Source organism: Corvus kubaryi, unplaced genomic scaffold, assembly GCF_017639235.1.
Source record: "Corvus kubaryi isolate FWS band 111438036 unplaced genomic scaffold, C.kubaryi_AGA036_p1.0 68, whole genome shotgun sequence".
Lineage (NCBI taxonomy): Eukaryota > Metazoa > Chordata > Aves > Passeriformes > Corvidae > Corvus > Corvus kubaryi.
The window spans coordinates 10,173,518-10,191,817 of NW_024582056.1; positions in this window are offsets into that span (position 1 = coordinate 10,173,518).

An 18,300-nucleotide genomic window follows, 5' to 3' on the forward strand; every position below is an offset into this window, starting at 1 on the left:
GTTCCCTGACTCATTACTTCAGTACATTATAAATCTCTACACAGACAAACATGCAAGGCCTACAGAGGTCTGCTTGTTCATAGAATGGAGACAAAAAAAGAGTGGTTCATGTTCATGTTATGATATGAAAGAGAAACAGGAGACTGCGCATATCAGCTCTACCTGGTAGACCCGTGGTTTTATGGGCCCTCTGCATTCTGTGCTGCCTTGTCACAGTGTCCTGGGTTGCAGTGTATTCTATTACCATCCCCATCAGCTGTTAAAATCAGGTGGGGCAGTGTTTCCTTGCCTCCTTCCCCCCAGACTATCTTGCTGTTAATTGCCCATCATTGTCCTGCCGCCTGACTCAGAGATAACTCCCTCCGGACTATCTTCTGTTAATGAGCCTAATCAACACTCTGCCTCATGACTCGTTACCCCATTGTGAGATGCTCCACCCAGAGGGAGGAACCAAGCATCCCATCGTGGATATAAGCTGAGGCTGAACACCAGAGACACCGGGGGCTTCCCACTGGATTTCCAGAGGACAGGAGCTACACAGCCACCACTGGGCTTCCAGAGGAAGAGCAGACTGTTTCACTACAGGATCACTGCTTCAGAGGACTGCAGCCACCATTCTACCAGACTGCTACCACCACCCTGCCTAACAGGGTGTCAGGTTGTACCTTGACTCTGTCAGTTTGACAGTGTTTTCTTTTACCTTTTTTTCCTCCTTTTCTTTAATTTCCATTAAATTGTTATTCTGACTTGGTGCCTCCCACTGGTTTGTTTTCAAACTAGCACACACAGAAAGTTGGAGCATAGGGACTGGACATGCTTTTCAGAAGTTTTACACGAAAATAGAAATGGTGAAAAAGCTATACTGGCATGATTCATTAAAGGCTTCCTGTCAGGCTGTTCATGAATTAATGTTTAATTGGAAGTATGCTTACAACTTAGATATAGGGTAGAAAATTTAGAGAACAAAGCAAGTGATTACTGGGAAAGCAGACAGATCACAGAAGAGCAAAGAGAAGAAAGCTGTCACATGCCACTTTAGGGACGTGTTGGAACTGAAGGATAAATGCAAAATATAGCGTAGCCTTAAATAATTATTCATCAAAACACACAAGAAGACAACAAGATTTTATTCCTTGACTTTTCCTTCCTTTAAAAATGAATTTTCATTTCTTTGAAAAGTCTTTTTTTTACTGAGATCCATGCTGTCAGAACTGGAGGTAGTGCTTATTAAATCAAATGGGACTATCTGACTTGATATAAGGTCGGTTTGTGTTTTGTTTTCTTTTGTTGGGATTGTCAGATACTGGAACAGGTTGTGCAGAGAGTCTGTGGAGTCTGTGAGGTTTTCAAAACCCTGAGATACTGATGCAAATTCAATGTTAGCTTTGATTTGTAGAGGAAGCTGGGCCTCCTGAGGTTTCTTCTAACCTCATTTATTCTGTGAGTCTGTTTATTAAATCTCTGTTCTCTTTATCATGCAGGAAAAAAGTAGGAGGTGGGACCATGTGGCTGTGTCCAGACTGAATCTTGCGCATGAAACTGTACGTGCTTTCAAAAACAAACAGAAAAAATCAAAGAAAAAAGTGACGTCTCTTTTCACGTAAGTTATGATTATCCTTGGTTCTCGTAAGTGAAATAAATGCAGAATTAGAGAGTATTTATTGCTTAGGGTTGGTTTAGTCTGATCCTAAACCCACTGCAGACCTCAGATGTTTTTCTTTGGAGAGCTTCTATGTAAAGGCCTCCTACAGCAGCTTAGAAATATCAAAGGATACCAATTATTGAAAACTTTAACAGCACATTTGTGGCGGTGTTGGTTACACATCTGGCTGACAATACCAGTGCTGGTGAGAGTAGTCCCATCTGCCCACTTTTGCTTCTTGGATGGGATATCCCCAATGCTATGCTGTAGAACAGAATCCAGCAGGCAAAAATACAATTGAGAAGGTGTTAATGGTGATAATTGGGTAGATTATCTTGTCAGAGCTATGTGATTATGTAGAATATCACAGATATAGTGACCCTGATTTAAGAGGGTACTCTGGTAGAGCATATCCTTGATAAGCATTGCCTGGGGGCATGTCTATGGAGCAACAAGCAGAAGACAATATTAAAATTTCCTGAAAAAAACCAAACCCTTAGAAAAGAGATTAATGGAAAATAATGTGTATGTTCCTTGCTGTGTCATTTATAAGGATTTAGACTGGATAAGGACTCAGAGACTGTCACATGTGAAATGTCTCAGCTGGTAAAACCTGAAGCTGATCTTTCTAAAGAGCTGAGTAATTCACTAAGTGCTTTCCATTTCAGAATGTGGGTTAGTGAAATCACACACTCTTTGGCATTAGTTCCCAGTGCATAAAAAGCTTCTGTTCTTTATGGCACGTTAACATATACAAACAACTGGGCTGAGAAAGAGGGTTAAGTGTAGGGTTTCATAAATTTTATTGCAAATACAGCACATAGGCCCTCTTACTGACAAACACTTTGCACCAGGAATCTTGCTTAATTGCATGATGGGTTTTGTCCAGGACTGGTCCAAAAATACTCCCATAGTTGTCCTGGGACACTTTCAAAGGTTTTTCCTCCCCCTTTTCATCAGTTCTCTGAAAAGTATCTCCAGAGTTTGTTGTTGCTCCCCACCACTTTGTATTTACTCTTTTTAGTGAAAGCATTGCTGCATTTTTCAGTTGATACCTAGAAGATATCTTAACAAAAATCTCACTTTTCTTCTAGAATATGTTTTGATGAAAAATCATTGATCAGCTTTAGTTTTTATGTCTTTCTTTAAAGCATCCGGTATTGACTGGCTACTTGTGCATACATCATGCTTGGCTCTGTAGAGAAATAACTATAGATAAAACCTATGCTCCTTCATAAAGGAAAGGTTAGCTATATAGCAGTCAAATTTCAGATTAAACTTTTAAAATTTAGTTTTGAAATAAGAGTTTGATTATGGGTCAGAGGCAGGCTCAAACAGTAGTTATCTTACCAAGGAAGAGAGTAAGTCTCCCTCAGTCTTACTAGAACTGCAGTTATTTCTTCTTCCCTCAGTAAAATATTGCTAGTAAATCCAGGATCACTGTACCAGCTGTGAAAAACTACATCCACTGTATAGAAGATCTTTTACCAGTGGTGCTTTCTAATTTGATAAAGCTGAAATTACTTAGAGATGAGAGAGTAGAGGGAATGGTTATCAAAAAGGAAATCTGCAGGCAGTTCAGCATTTCTCATCATACGTTTTTTCCCTCTTCTAGGAAATACAGCTGTAGCAAGAGATATTGATCTAGCTTTTGACACAACTTCTAGTTTTCTGCTAGACTGAATGTTCTGGGTTTCTTAATATGTGGTGGTGTTTATCTTTCCACAGTAAGGTTCGGTTTCATTTGGCATAAGGTACCACTTCAACTAGACTGAACTTTGGGATGTGTCACAATGTGAAGCCTGAGGGGCTTTTTGCGTGTTTATGTTGCTTTTGCAAACATGCCCAATGCCAGCTGTGCAAAATGTCCCTTCTGCCTGAGGCTGGGCAGGAAACTGCACCCTGTCTTCCTACGCTTGGCTATGCTAATCCACGTTTGTGATTGCCAAGTGTGATTACTGCAACATGTTGCACTGAAAAATCAAACTGCTAGCCAAGCCAATAGATCTACAGGGAGAAATGGAAGTTTACAGAAAGGTCCCTGGTCCTACTGAAATACTTACTTGGAGTGCTAGGTTGAGTGTTAACAAGACATATCTATCCCATAGCAACCTCCTGGCTTCTGCATGAGCAGTCTTTCACAAGTCTTAAAAACGCCCTAAAACCAAAATCAAACCAAAAAACTCTAGTTCTGTTAAATAGATTTGATATATCACAAATTAGCAGAGAATTCTGAGGTTTTTTCATGCTCTGTGAAACCCAGCAAGGAAATGTGGCCTTCTCTGCAGTTGCTTTGCAGACTGTTACTCATGGAAGCCTGTAAATATTCTTCCTACACTGATAAGGTTCACTGGAACTCTGTAAAGCTAAGATGTGTTGTTTCTTGGCTGGTGGACTCAGCAGCTGAACAATGTAGGTGAAACCCAGAGGTACTGATATCTTTTTAGTCCCTTACCTTTCATACATGATGTGTTTTCTTTCTGACTCACCCTGGCAGACTGTTGCAGTCCCCAGTCCTTCCTGTGTTCCATAGGCTAGGCAAGAGTAAGCCATGTCCTTCTCACAGCACTGACTTTAGAGCCATGACTTGCTAAGTGCAATATTTTTAGCTATCTGAAGTTTTCTTTATTAACAGAATAATATATATCCTGGATTGTCTTGTTACTGTTGGTGAATGGATTAATTATTTTTACATATGTCTATTACAGAATCTTCTTCCTCTAAAAAATTTAGAGTGAAAGGGCATGCAAATAATCTTCCCAGTGGGAAATAAAATTCTGTGAAAGAACACTGACAAACAGTTGAAATCTTCTCTTGACCATCTGAAATTTTGCATGTCACCATTGTATTTGTGACCTTTGCTCTTCTTTTTCTTTTATGTTCTGTGAATGATTCATATTTTTCTCGTTGCTGCCAAAAACTGAGTTCTCAGTGCCAGTTCCTAAGCTATCATCCAGTTTCAACTTACTTTTGCTCATATATAAAATAAGCTTGAACTATGGAATATCCCTGTTTAATGTTTCCCCCTAGGAAGTGGCTAACAGGTCTCATGCAGCTATTAAAGAAGCAGGTTGGGACTTTGAGATTGTAATCAGTTTAAATTGCTAGTTTTTCATATTTTAACCTCTGCTTACTCCCTGCTTGTCTTCAACTCCTGTTCCCTCCAGAATACTTTAATTCTTTAATTCTTTTTAAGTGTTCACTTTCCTTCACAATCAGCTATGGAAAGGGAGTGTGCATGGAGGTGTTTTACACTGACAAGATATATTTGTTTGATATAAAATGTCCCGTCCACTTAGTAATATCATATTTTTGTGAAGGTAGTGTCTCAGGAACAACTGGTGAAAAATGGCCCTGGTTGGCTGATAACCAGGACTGTATTAGGTAAGAATTAGGCAGTCATTTCTCCTGGAGGTTATTAATTCTGCCTCTGTATATGGAAACTTTGAGGTTTTTAACTTAAGGTGTCTTTCACTTGAAACATTTTAGAGTCTGAACAAAAATAGAAGGGCAGATACTTAAAAACAAATATGATGATAATCAAGTATGAAGAAGTTTATGGGGTTAAAACATCAAAATACAATACATTTTCAGTTTGATTCCTGTCTAGCAATTTTTTTGTTTTCTTTGGTAGACAACATGAAAGATAATCACTTTGTCTTTCTGCCTAGTAAGATTAGGGGTAATACCTATCAAACAATTGCTACAGAAGTATGTTTCAAGAAATGTATATTTCCACTAGAACTAAAAAATGAACTGAATAACAATGTTACTCTCCTTTGCCTATGGGTTGTCCTTCAAATACTGTCTATTTTACCTTGGGGGGGGGGGGGGGGGGGTGAATACTCACTGCAGATGGCTGGACAATTTGATTTGATTAAACATCTTTGTTTAATCAAAGTAATAGCAGGAGCTACTATCACACCTTTTGAACATTCAGTTGAAAGTCTTGTGCCATATCTATGGTTTACATATGCACACAATTCCAGATTCCTGTGTTATGTGATTGATGTCTGGGGTATGGTACTTTAAGAAATTAAACACAGAAGGAAGACAGAACAGGAACACCAAGACACAAATTATTTACAGTTTTTTCTCCTTTAGGGGTTTTGGTCTTTTTTTCCAGTCTAATACAACCACTGTTCAACTCCTTTATGTCATATTTCTTCTTAAAATATGTTTGAGTTTTAAGTGTTCTAGTTATCTTGCCTTGAGATGGGCCACAAGATCTCTTATTTTTCACATTCAAGCAAAACCATACAAAATGAATACAAATCCTGAAGCTGTATGGGAATGTCAATGCTACAGAATGCCAGAAGTCTGTTGGCAATTTGTGTAAAAATGTCCCAGCTGTGAGCTTGCTGGCTCAGGTGCTTCCAGCTGTGCTGTTGCTGCTGCTGTGGCATGAAGTGCAGTGCAAGCTCTCCAAATCTTTGTAAATACTTAACTCAAAGCTGCACCGGGCCTTGGTGCTGTGTCTGCGTGGCTACCACCCAATGCAGACAGTGCAGAGCTGGTTTTCCAGCTTCTACATTAGTTGTAGTCACACTTCTTATTACTGTGTAGACATACTGTAAGGCTTTGGACCCCACATGTAGTCAGTACAAGCTAAAACAGAGAACAGCAATTATTATTCATTATATTTATTGGTTTGGGTTTGCTTTTACTAGTGTTTTAGACATTTAATTCCATGTCAAATAAGATGCTGTGGCAGGTTGTCTGTGTTTTACAAGGTTAAAGTTAAAAATAATCATAAGGAGAAAACTGAAATGAGATCCTTTGAATGTGAAAAAAAAAAGAAAAAAAAAGTGTTTATTAAGATTCACTTATTTCTCTGAAATTGTGGTGCTTTGGTAGCACCATCCTACTCTTCTCTTCCCACCAGTGGTGAAGGATCAGATCATCACTGCAGGAAAGGATGTACTATTTCTGTAACATACTTCTTTTTTTCTGCCTTTGGTCACTTAGTTCTTTCTCAATACCTGTTATTAAAACAAAAATTTAGGTAAGACTGAGATGATTCAGCCACAGTGCATTCCTGCTAAACCTTACTTGGTGATGATTGTCTTTTACTGTGTTCTGTGAAGCACTGGTTTTCAATTGGTACTGCTAAAACAACCTACTTCTGTTTTGTCAAAACCTTTGCTGTCTTTAGACCTGCTTATTGGTGTTTTGGTTTTTTTTCTCTTTGGCCTTCAACACAGAGATTGCTGGGAATGCAGATAAAAGGAAAGACTCCTTCTGTCTCAATCCATACTGCATCCTTCTTTAAGGAAGGAAAACACGTTCATCTCAACTGTTATACTTTTGTTTTTGTTAACTTGATAAAGTCTAGTAAGCAGGCTGTGCTTATTCACTTTCTGCAAAAGAAATAGGTTTTCTTGATTAATCCCTTTATCTGGCTGTGAGGTACAAAAGAAAGTATTTCAGTTAACATCTACCTAACCATTGCAATTTAGATTTGGAGTGTTCATTACATTTAGGGAATATATTATTCACCAGCTCATCTTAAAATAACACTGCAGATGCTGTGTTACCAAACATTAGTTTTTGTAAGATTTTCATGGTTCTGATGGTGCTTTTTCTCCACATTTGACATGTTCTCAGTGAACAACCTTTCTGTGATGTTCCTTCCTATGTTATTTTTCATGTTCATTTTCTAGCTCCATGTATATATTGCTAAACACATTCTGTAAACCTTGTATGGGATTTAGTGGGATCTTGTAAAAAAGAAATGCTCTAGATGTGCTAAAGTATTTCTGTAGCAGCACAAAATAAGATGCAATGTGTATGAGGTGGTATATGCTAATGGTTTCTCATGCTCTTACTCTCTTTACTTTGTTTTTTCTGTTTCCCTTGGTGCTCTCTGGTGCCTTCTGTTATGGCTTATTAAAATTCAGGTCCTATAGGTGCTATGTTACTAACAGCTCCCTAATATAATCTACTTCTGGTTTTATACAATTTTTTCATTACAGGTATTTCAGCTGTTGCTCCCTAACTTTTCATAATGCCTTTCTGTGAATTTTCTTTGTGTCCTCCACTATTTCAGTTTTTAGTAAAACAGTCATTGATTATCTTTACATGAATGTTGATAAGAGAATATCTTTTGGTTTAGTCCAGCATAGACCTTTTCTCTTGACTAATTGAAGGCCATTCCCCTGAAAACATCTTCTGCAGTGAAAAGACTCCAGCTGTCCCTTTTCTCATTCTAAAATTGAGATAATGTCTTCACCCATGAATTACAAACCTCATTTCAGAACAAACTGTTTATGTCAGGTCAGAGGATGTTTATCAGGAGTGTCTGCGTGTCTGCTTTTCTACATAGTTAAAACAGAGGCTGCATTACCCCTAAGAACTGACCTCAGGAAAATCTTACTAGGGAAAAAAAAAATCAAAATAATATTAATGCATGGCAACTCCATTTAGAGGGTAAGTAAATGTACTCATGGGTTCCTCCTTGCACAACCTTAGTCTGGCAGCAGAAGAAAGGGACAAGTGAAGGGGAGAAGCAGTACATCACACATACCAGGCTCCGGAGGTAGCTGGGCATGAGAGAGGAAATTTCATACAAAGCTGCTCCCCACGCCAACCATTTATTCTGCTTTCCTCAGTGTGTTCCTCTGTGCTCATCAATCTAAAAAAAATTAAAATCTAGATTCCTGGTTCAGAATTGTTTTGGAGAACACCAGGGATTGGTGCCAGCAGAAAGCATGAACGTGGACCAGAATACAGTTCAAGGCCAGCAATGTCCACCTGGATACTCCTGAAGCCAACAGCTGAAGATGAGGTATTAGCAGCCCACTGGAGAGTGAAGAAACAAAAGTATTAATCCAGGGAAAGAAAGGGAAGTGACAAGGATGATGTCAAAAACCAGGATATAGTTCCTGCTACGGGTTTACAGAAATAATTAAGACTTTTTTCAGTGGCAGGACCTGGTTTTGAAAACAGCCTTAATGAAGCTGCTTAATTACAAGAAATGAGGAACCCTATCTAAATACAAATAGAAATTACATGAAAATAGCTATTGGCATCTCATAACTCATGTAGCTGGAATTCTGTCAAAGAGATTTCCCTGGCATGACAATGGAGCTCTTACTAACATGCCTATCCAGTCTGACCATCTGAATTCTGCTGAATTAATATTCATGCACACCAGGATAATGACATGAGAGAGACACCTGCCTGAGGCTACTCTGGAGAAAACTGTTATGTTCAGGGAGTATTACAGTCATGAGTGTTTGTCAGGTGGAGGATTTGGAGGAGGAGCCACTTTTTTATTTTGAGACCACTGGAGTTTCTCTTGGTGTCTCTGGAGCTCTTTGATTCTTATTCATCCAGGACAAGGTGAATGAGGTGACTGACGATATCTCCCTGTTTTTTGTCCTTTGTGATCACTCTATTATCCATAAGTGCTGTTTGCCCTCTGTTCTTCAGGTTTCCATTTGACTATCTACATTGTTACTTTCCATCTGGCTGGCCTTTGGTCAGCTCCTTTTTTCTTACTGCACTGATACCTTCCATGCCTGTGTTGAAAAATGGCACTGATGCTGTCATAAGTGCACCTGCTAAAATATGGAGTCACTGTCTTGTTACACTGATATTTTCTTTCTGCAGACTTTGGCCCATCCTCTTCAAAAAAAATAAAATGGTGGCTCATCATAAGTCCCCAATGACCTTCTCTGGGCTCCCCCAATATCCTGTCTTTTTGTAAAATGATTATTCAGAATTACACCCCTCCTTGTGCAATTTATTGATACATTTTTTCTTACAAAGTTCAGATGGAAAGGCTATTCAGGATATGGTGGGTCATTCTCTTAAAGACTTTTTGGTCCTCCACATAATTTAACTCCACCAGGGCATTGCTACCACCCTGGGTTACTTTCTCCATCACAACAATTATGTCCTACATATTTGCTTCCTTCAAACTGGCAGAAGGTTTTCCAAGTTTCTGAACTTGAAAATGAGACCAATATTTCCAATTCAGTTCTCCCTGTTCTTTTAGAAATATCTCTATACATGATTTCATCACAATGAATAAATTGAATTGCTTGTAAACAGTAGCACAGAGTCACAGTACATGCATGCCTTCGTCACATGTGGTTTTATTTTTAAACCCCAGTGAACCATACAAAAGCATCCGTGAAGAAGATTGGTTCAGTGTTTTCAGTCATTAATTTTGACAGCCTGCTCTACCAAGTTGGATTTTAAAAGTCAAATCTCTCAATTGTGTTTCTTTGACTGTGTTTAGTAGCCTATATTTAAAGAAGATTTTTAGCAACCTTTTTGGCAGCCAAGGAAATGAGAATGGAGAGAGAGAATCTGAAGAGCTGCATGGAGCTGTTGCTGGGAGGAGGTGATTGGGTCTTCTGATCTGTGGCCACTCTTCAGGGGAGCTCTGTGTGTTGTTCTGAGCATCTGTTTCAGTATTGCTCTCTACTGAGTATTTTCTCTCTTACCTGTTATTATTTCTCCATTAAGCATACTAACAAAGCTCCCAGTTATACCGTGACAGCAAAACTGAATCCTAAATTAAATAATTAAATTATTAAATTCAGTTTGATGTTGTTCAGGATATTGTCTTAAAAGCTTTGGTTGAAATATCTTTTTCCTCTCCAGGGAGATATATTGCACCTTTCACTGTTATCTCCAGAGTAATACAATTATCTTTTTAATACTTATGTGGGAAGAATGGCTCTTCAGACAATTGGTCATTGACGTCTGTGAACATCAGTGAAATGGACTCGTGAATGTCAGCCTGCTCTAAATATGTGCTGCTGGTAGTGAAACACATCATGATTTAGTTTGATGTAGCAAATTAGAAACATAAAGTAGGTAAAAATGACAAAGATAATTATGAACTATTTCATTCAGAGAGTCTCTTTCTCATCCTATTTCCCAGCTTTTATGGGAAAAAAACTTTCAATGACTGCAACTAAATAAAAAAAAACCCCACAAGAAAATCACACCTCAACAACCTAGAGGCTGGAGAATTTGAAAATATTAAAAAGGACACACTTTGAATGTGTCTCAAATTTTCATGACTGAGAGAATGTAGATCTATAATTAAGCCTTTGCCTAAATATAATTAACACGATATAATATTATATATTATACCGTGATAATTAATATCACTATATTAATTATCAAAAGTGGTTATATACCTTCTCTAAGTTATGTTTGAATGCCCACACATATATATGTTAACAGTGCTAAACAGATTTCTAAAACCTAACAGAGTCTGTGGGGAGACATTGTTGTGCTGAGTGTTCAGAGAGCCCAATCCAGCAGGTCATTGGAAAACATACTTGGATCATCCTGTAAAATGCTGCTGACAAAGGAGAAGAGGGAGAAACTATCCTCTATTTTAAATAACATGACATTTACTTTATGTATTTGGAGAAATCATCTGCTGTGTTGGAAACTCTGGTTCCTTTACCTCTTCATCCTCTGTAGAGGTTTAAAGCCACATCTCCCATAAGTGGTCTGGTTACTGAGTCCTAGTGATTGCAGTTGTCCTAACTGGGCTTTGCAAGGGACCATGGTTCCTTCAGTCACTGTTTCCTCCTGTCCTTTATAGGAAATGGTTGGGTACTTAGCTCTTGCAAAAATAAAGACTCTTCAGTAAATGTAGGTGCTTTCTTATTTTAAGAATTTAGATACCAAAGAGAATGAAAGAGGCTAGGCACGCTCTGAAAGCATGCTAAGTCATAAGCTCCGTGTTTGCTAATTTCTGCACACACTGTTTTCTGTGGACTTTTATTCTGTTCAGTCCCCTTTTTGCAGCATGGATACAGCTTCCACCAGACAGAAGATACCCGGGTCCCCTATAGCATAATTCCCAGTGTAAATACAATTTTCTGTCTAAACTCCACTCTTCATCACTGAGCAGCTACTGCTCATGACAGTTCTTCTCTTTTTAGAAGGTACACCCATGAAAATTCTTCTCTTTTGAAAATGCCTACCACTTCTGATCTCTCGAATCAATTTTAAATATGGCCATTGTATGTTATATTTGACCATTTAAGAGAGACACATTGAAGGTCTTGCAATAACATTTAGGAAGCCCTCAAGCTCACCAGCACTTACATCTGGCAAACACACAGCATTTTTCAGGCCTCGGGATATAAACTGCCATGATACCTCTAGGGTTTGCAATAGTCCCTGGCAGTATAGACTACAGCCTTTGAACTGAAGAAGATTAGATCATTCTGTCTGACAAGAATTTGAGCACTTGTAACCAACCCCAACAGTGATATTCAGTAGTGGCAGATAACTGCGTTAAAATATTGCTGAAATAAAAATGTGTCAGAAATGGACACTGAAACGAATATTTAAGGTACTGTAAATGTGAATTCTGATCAATTTCTTCCTGATGGGTCATTCAGGTGCAGCTTTTAATTGCTCTTTGCTGAAAAATCATTTTGACATTGTCACATTTTCTGCTCCTTTAATGTGCTCTTATTTTATATTTTCTTTCTGAAAATTAGTGCCTGTAGTGTGTCTGTTGATAATTCTCTTACTGTAGTTCATATGTAGAGTCTTTAAGTAATTTCAATCATCTTTGAGTTTTTCAGGTGCTTTTCTACAAAGAAATAATGTAGTTTCTCAGTTTCTTCCAACTCAGACGGTGAGGACAGAAAGCAGCAAGGTTTTCCTAGTGTGAAAACACGTCCATTAAATTACATTACATTCCTAAGTTATATTACCACTTTCGGTAGTACTGCATGAATGCTTGTGATTGTGGGATCAAAGGCTCAAAGCTTTATGCATTTGGAAACCAAGGTTATGTTTCTGTCCTAGAACACCATAAAAATCTAAACATAAGATTCGGTGGCTGATGGATAAATGCATGGATTCAATGTGAATTGTTCTTAAAAACAGGCAGATATTATATTTATTTTTCTGTGCAAGACCTTGGGTAGATATCTAAGTGACATTGATCATAGTATTCAAGAGAAACATAATTTCCCATAAAGCGTTAAGGGAAAGTGACTTATTTTGTGTTCCATATACAGTGAAAGTCTTTTACATGAGACACCAAAAGGCATGAAGAAGAATAAAACACCACTACCAAGACTTGCTTTGCTTAACTGGAGCAGGAAACATCATTAACATCCTTTGATTCTCTATGAGGCAATCATATTTCTGCACAGGAGAAAATATAAGTGAACAATTACTTGCCCAAATCAAGAAACCTGGCTTAGGAAAATTAACAGCTCAACCTAGAATGTCCAAAAATACTGGACCAAAGAATATATACTACAGGAACAAGCAGCATAAACTAGCAACTGAGTAAATTTTGTGGGGGAAGGCTCAGGAGCACTGCATGCTGACTCAATTGATCACTGGGAGCCCCAAGTGAATTATGTTTCAACTTAAAGGCTTTGATTAAGGAGGTAAACCTGAGGAGCATTTCAAATACTTGAGTTTTGATTACCTTCCCCTAAATAGGTTCACAGATCTCAACTGTGGCAGTAAACAATTTGCCATAGTTCAGGCTATATTTGTCATAGAACCATAGGGTTTAATGACAGAAGGAAGCACTGGATCACACTGGCTGATGTCCTGTATACCCTATTACCCAGATCTGTGAGTCTGTGTTGCGTATGATAGATGCTTTTGCATGCACTGTAAATCCACTCCGCTGATCTCACCTTCTGCACAAGAATCAGGGGTATATCTTGTTCACCAGTTTCATCAGACTCACAGCAATCAAGTGCTGGAGCCCCCACCCTGATGAGCCCGTGCTGAAAATGACCCTGTGGTGCACCTCATTCTGTTTTGTTACCTACTCTCTCTCTTGATCTGAATAATCCATGTCTGAGGAAATTTACCCTTGACTAGTATATGGTTTTCCAAAGAGGACACATTAGGCAAAAGCTGTGTCTAATTTCTATTTTTAATTTTTCTGATATCAGATTCTGAACACTAGTATATTTTTTTTCTTTCCTTTTAGTTTCAGAGCTTCATTAGTATTCACTAATTTTTCCACAATAAAGACAGTTGTACTGTACATGGTATGCCAGTTACCTTTCACTTCTCACCATGAAGAAGAAGATGAAATGACAGTTTGAATTATTTAAAACCCTTTTTTTCTCAAACTACAGACTGATTTTGTGGCTCTCGATCATCTTCAATTCTCAAAGCTCTTTTAAAAACACAAATGTTGACAATGGTTGTGTAATCTGAGTTCTAGTTTCACTAAAGTCACAGTCAGGTGTAATTTCTGTTTGCTACTACTGATCACAGCTTTCCCCTTCATCTGTCCTTTTGGCATAGCATGACACTGGGAGTTACTGCTGGGCCTTTGTGCTCTCCCACCAGGGCTGTCTGATGTTGCTTGTTAGACAGATGACTTAGTGTGAAAATATGTCTTGTTTGAGTGTCCCGTTCTGATGTGGGACTGCTTGCTCTGTGTGATGGACCCCGCTTCATTTTGTGTTCCCTTACATGAAACGAGCAGCTTTCCCAGTCAACACTATAAGCCAGCTCTCATGCACTCAACACGCCCTACAATGTATGGATCTGATTAGGCAAAGTATGGGCACAGTATGTACTAGCAACCATGCCCTCACCTATCTGCCCTATACCATGCAAACACATCTGTTGTCATTTGTCCTTTTGCTGATTTTTGTTTCCTCTGAATTTATTACAGCTCTCCAGGTCCTCAGTAAAAATTTAATAACGTGAAGCAAGGTCATTTTGCAGTCTTTGCCTGTCAATTCTCTTAAGGAAAGAAAGTTCCCTACTATTCTATGGGATTTCTATAAATCTCTGTCTCTTGTTAGGTATTTCTCAGTTAGCTCTTTCTTTTTTTCCCAATAAAGTATGCATAAAATTATACTGTGTAGCACTGGCTGTTTGATTAGTATGTCACAGGACACTAAATAAAATGCCTTGCAGAGTTCTGTGTTTATGAGCTCTCCACTCCCCAAATTGTTATCTCCTAAAAGTACAAAATGAGGCTGGGAAGGACATTCCACTTAAAAAAGCCCTAACTCTTATTCTTCAAAACTCAACAGTGTCCTCTTCTTTCTTGCTCTGGTATCAATGTCATATTCAATGGCCCACTGAAGTGTAGCTCATTCTGTCTTTTTTGACTTTATGCAAAGGCCAAATTTATTTTTCCTCTATATGCTGTGGAATGATGGATTTGCCCTTTTGTACTGATATTTTCTGATAATTTCTTTTGTTTTTCTGGGAAATGAATAAAAGTGATACAGAGATAGGACATGGGATAAGGAATGTAACCTCCTGCCAGGAAGCTTGAAGTCCTTTTGCACATGTTACTCGAGAATTGTTGCAGCTGATTTGCTGTGGTTGAACAGTGTAGCAAATGCTGTCATGTTTCAGAAATATTCTGTGCTCATTTCTGCTGCTTGATGTGCCACAGGCATCTTTTAGGAGAATCAGTGCAGAAACCATTTTCAGGTGCATGAGAGGGCAGTGTTTGTCTCATCCTGCTGTGAAATGTTATGATGTAAAATCAATGTAGCTTGCCACTGAGCATTCCCATAACAATTATTGGCTTCATAACCTCTTCTGCTCTGCAGTCTGAGGCATATGTTACATTACAGGCAAGTAGCCATTTCCATATGCAGATAAGTATCTAATCAGAGCAAAAGGTACCCTCCTTGAAGCAGACAAGTAGCTTGTTCCCACAGAAAGGCCGGCAGGAACCAGCTTCGCAATCTGCAGCTGTTGAGAGTATCAGCAGTAGAATGTTCAAATGACAAAAGGGCACATGGTGATCTTTACTTCAGTAACATCCTCTGTAGCTCCTACTACACATGTTTTTTTATCATGAGATCTATGCCACCTCTGGATAGGGCATGAAAAGCTGGATGAGTACATGGCTTACTTTTTGTCTATTTTTCTAGTTAGGAGAAGCTGAATAGATTTGAATGTAGTTAAGAATCTTTATAGAAAATCCCCTCTGTGAAGGACAATTCTGCGCCAATATTTCTGTTAAAGATCTCTGTCAGCTAGTTCTTAATCAATAGTGTGTGTGTAAAGTGGGACTTGGCCTTTATAAAAACATGTTAAATTTGCATCTGAAGTAAGTGCAATACATCAAGCATCTTCTTATGCCACCTTTTCCCACTTGGATCACAGTATTATACTTTATAGTGAAAGGAGATAAAACATTTCTTTTGAACACTGGTTTGGAAGGGCCCCTTGTGCTTGAGCTCCAGATTAATATGCAGCCTGTCCTGTTAAAAAGTATGGGAGTTGTACAGCAACTGTGGCAAGATCAGCATCAGGAAAGAGTCACAACAAGACCAAGACACGGAGATGGCTCAGTATCCCAGCACAGCAAAAAATCCCTTCTCCAGCCTTGCTGAGGCAGAAAGGGAAGGGGAAGTGATGATCCCTCTGGAATCTGGCTATTAACACCTATCTGGACTGTATGAGCTCCTGTAAAGGGAAGATCTTTCCTCAGAGGAACTTGCTCCCCAGGAGTGAGATGATGATGAAATGCACTGCAGCTCTTTGCAAAATTCTTTTTGTATAAGGTCTCATTTACACAACAGACAGAATCTGTAGCTGCTCTGGGGTCAGCAACATGCTGGCAAGCTGTGTTGGATGCTGTCTGGCTGCATCTGCAGGCACAGGCAAACTCCCATCCATCCTGCATCAAAATAGACACCTGAGAGTCCTTACTGAAAGGTGACGGCCAGATGCTGGCCATGATTTGGGCATTTCTGTCTCCATCTAGTACTTATTTTTGCTGGGGTAAGTTGCTAGCCATATGTTAAACTTGTGCAAGCTTTGTTAAGAAGGAAGATAATTTTTTAATGAATATATCAGACCTGACTCCATTGTGCATAAACAGGTGAAAAGACAAAAATATTTACATGAAGGAATAAATGTATTTTGCCTTGGTAACAACCTGTTCCACTGCTTGGGCAGGAATGAAATATGCAATAAATTTACATCAAAATAAATCAGTCCTATGATGTTGAATCAAAGAAGCATAACTCAACAGTTTAATGTGAGTTGATTATGTGATATTTACATCAATAAAACATGAACCTTGCTAATTTTGCACATTTATGAAAAATCCCTTTTCTGATATAAAGCAATAATAGTATATGAACTGAGGTTTGAAATTCCTCTGTTGTCTGTGTAGCTGATTGCTATTGCTTGTTTTGGCAAGAGAGATGGAGGTGCTCCAAGGACTGGTATATATGTTCTGGATCACTGACTACATTTCAGAGAAGATTGGCCATAGCTACGTAGTGTGCATGACTTCCTTACTTACAGAAAAATAAGAAATGTTGCTCCTCTGGGAGAAAGTCCCTCCACTCACTCAGATGTGGCTTTGTTAGAGATAACAGTCTTATGGCTGGGCACAAAATAGGGTAGCACAAGAGTGTCTGACACTCAGTCGTCATACACAGGCAAATGGAAATGGCAGAGTGGGACAAAGAACGTGGGGCTTGTGCTCTGGTCATACCAAACATTGGTTTTTCGTTGGAAAACTAGACATAAGGAAGTTAAACATGTTTTTCAGGTATATCACAGTTTTTGTGATAAATCACATCATCTTCCTCTTCCCAATGTGGTATAATTCTGATGTAAATAGTTTAAATTGCCAAGGTAACATGGCCAGTTTTATATGATGCGTGCAGCCTACACCACCAATCGAGGAGTGGCCATAAATTTGTAGGTGATGGTGATAAGAGGCTGAGAGAGAAGAACCTCTTTTACAAGCACCACTACTTGAAAGAGTATGACTATCTATTACGATTGGGCTTGGACTTGTGTCACAGGCTCATCTTTTCCTATACATTATTCCTTCCTTAGACCCTGGTTCTTCTACCATGTAGCTTATGATGGTGTTCAATTGTTCTTTCTATGTAATTTGAAATACAAATTTTGTAAGCAGGGTATGCGTAATCACTGGAAAGTGCATTCTCTATGCTGCTATGCTGCACCAGATCATTTGTGTGTTATGCTTACCTTCCAAAACTACTAGTTGTTATGGTTTAGGAATACTACTCCCCAATTCAGTGTCCTCACTGAGACTCTCCCAAACCAGCTGCTGCTTACTTGCTCCCTGCCCCTTCCTCTCCCCCTTCCTGCTCTGGGGATGGAGTTGAGAGTAGGAGGCACAAAAGATGAAAATCACGGGTTGAGATAAGAACAATTTATGGGAAACAGCAATGGGATAAGAAAAATGAACAGTAACAGCAACAATATTAATAATGAAAGGTATAAGACAAAAAAATGACTTACACAGAAAGTAAAACAGTACTGGACCATTTTGCCCACCATGCTTTTTCCCCCAACAAGAAACAAGAGAGAGAATCCCTTACTCCTGCCCCTGGCGAGTGACCTGAGAAAGTACTGAATAACATTAGTTTGGCCATGTTCCCCTCCTGGCTACAGTAAAAAGCTAACCCTGTCCTTGCTGAATCCAGGACAGTAGTGAAATCTGAGCTCATCAGAAACATAATTCAACTCTCCTTTATCTTACCTGTGGAATGTTCTGTAGGACACACATGCCAGAAATCAGACTCTTTACAAACTTTCTATATAATTCTGAGAAAATTACAAGCAAAAGTCTTTGATCTATTTAGTGAAGGCGCTTAAGATTTTTCATTTGGAACAACAAATATTTATCATATTAAAAGAAACCAACTAAGCAAACC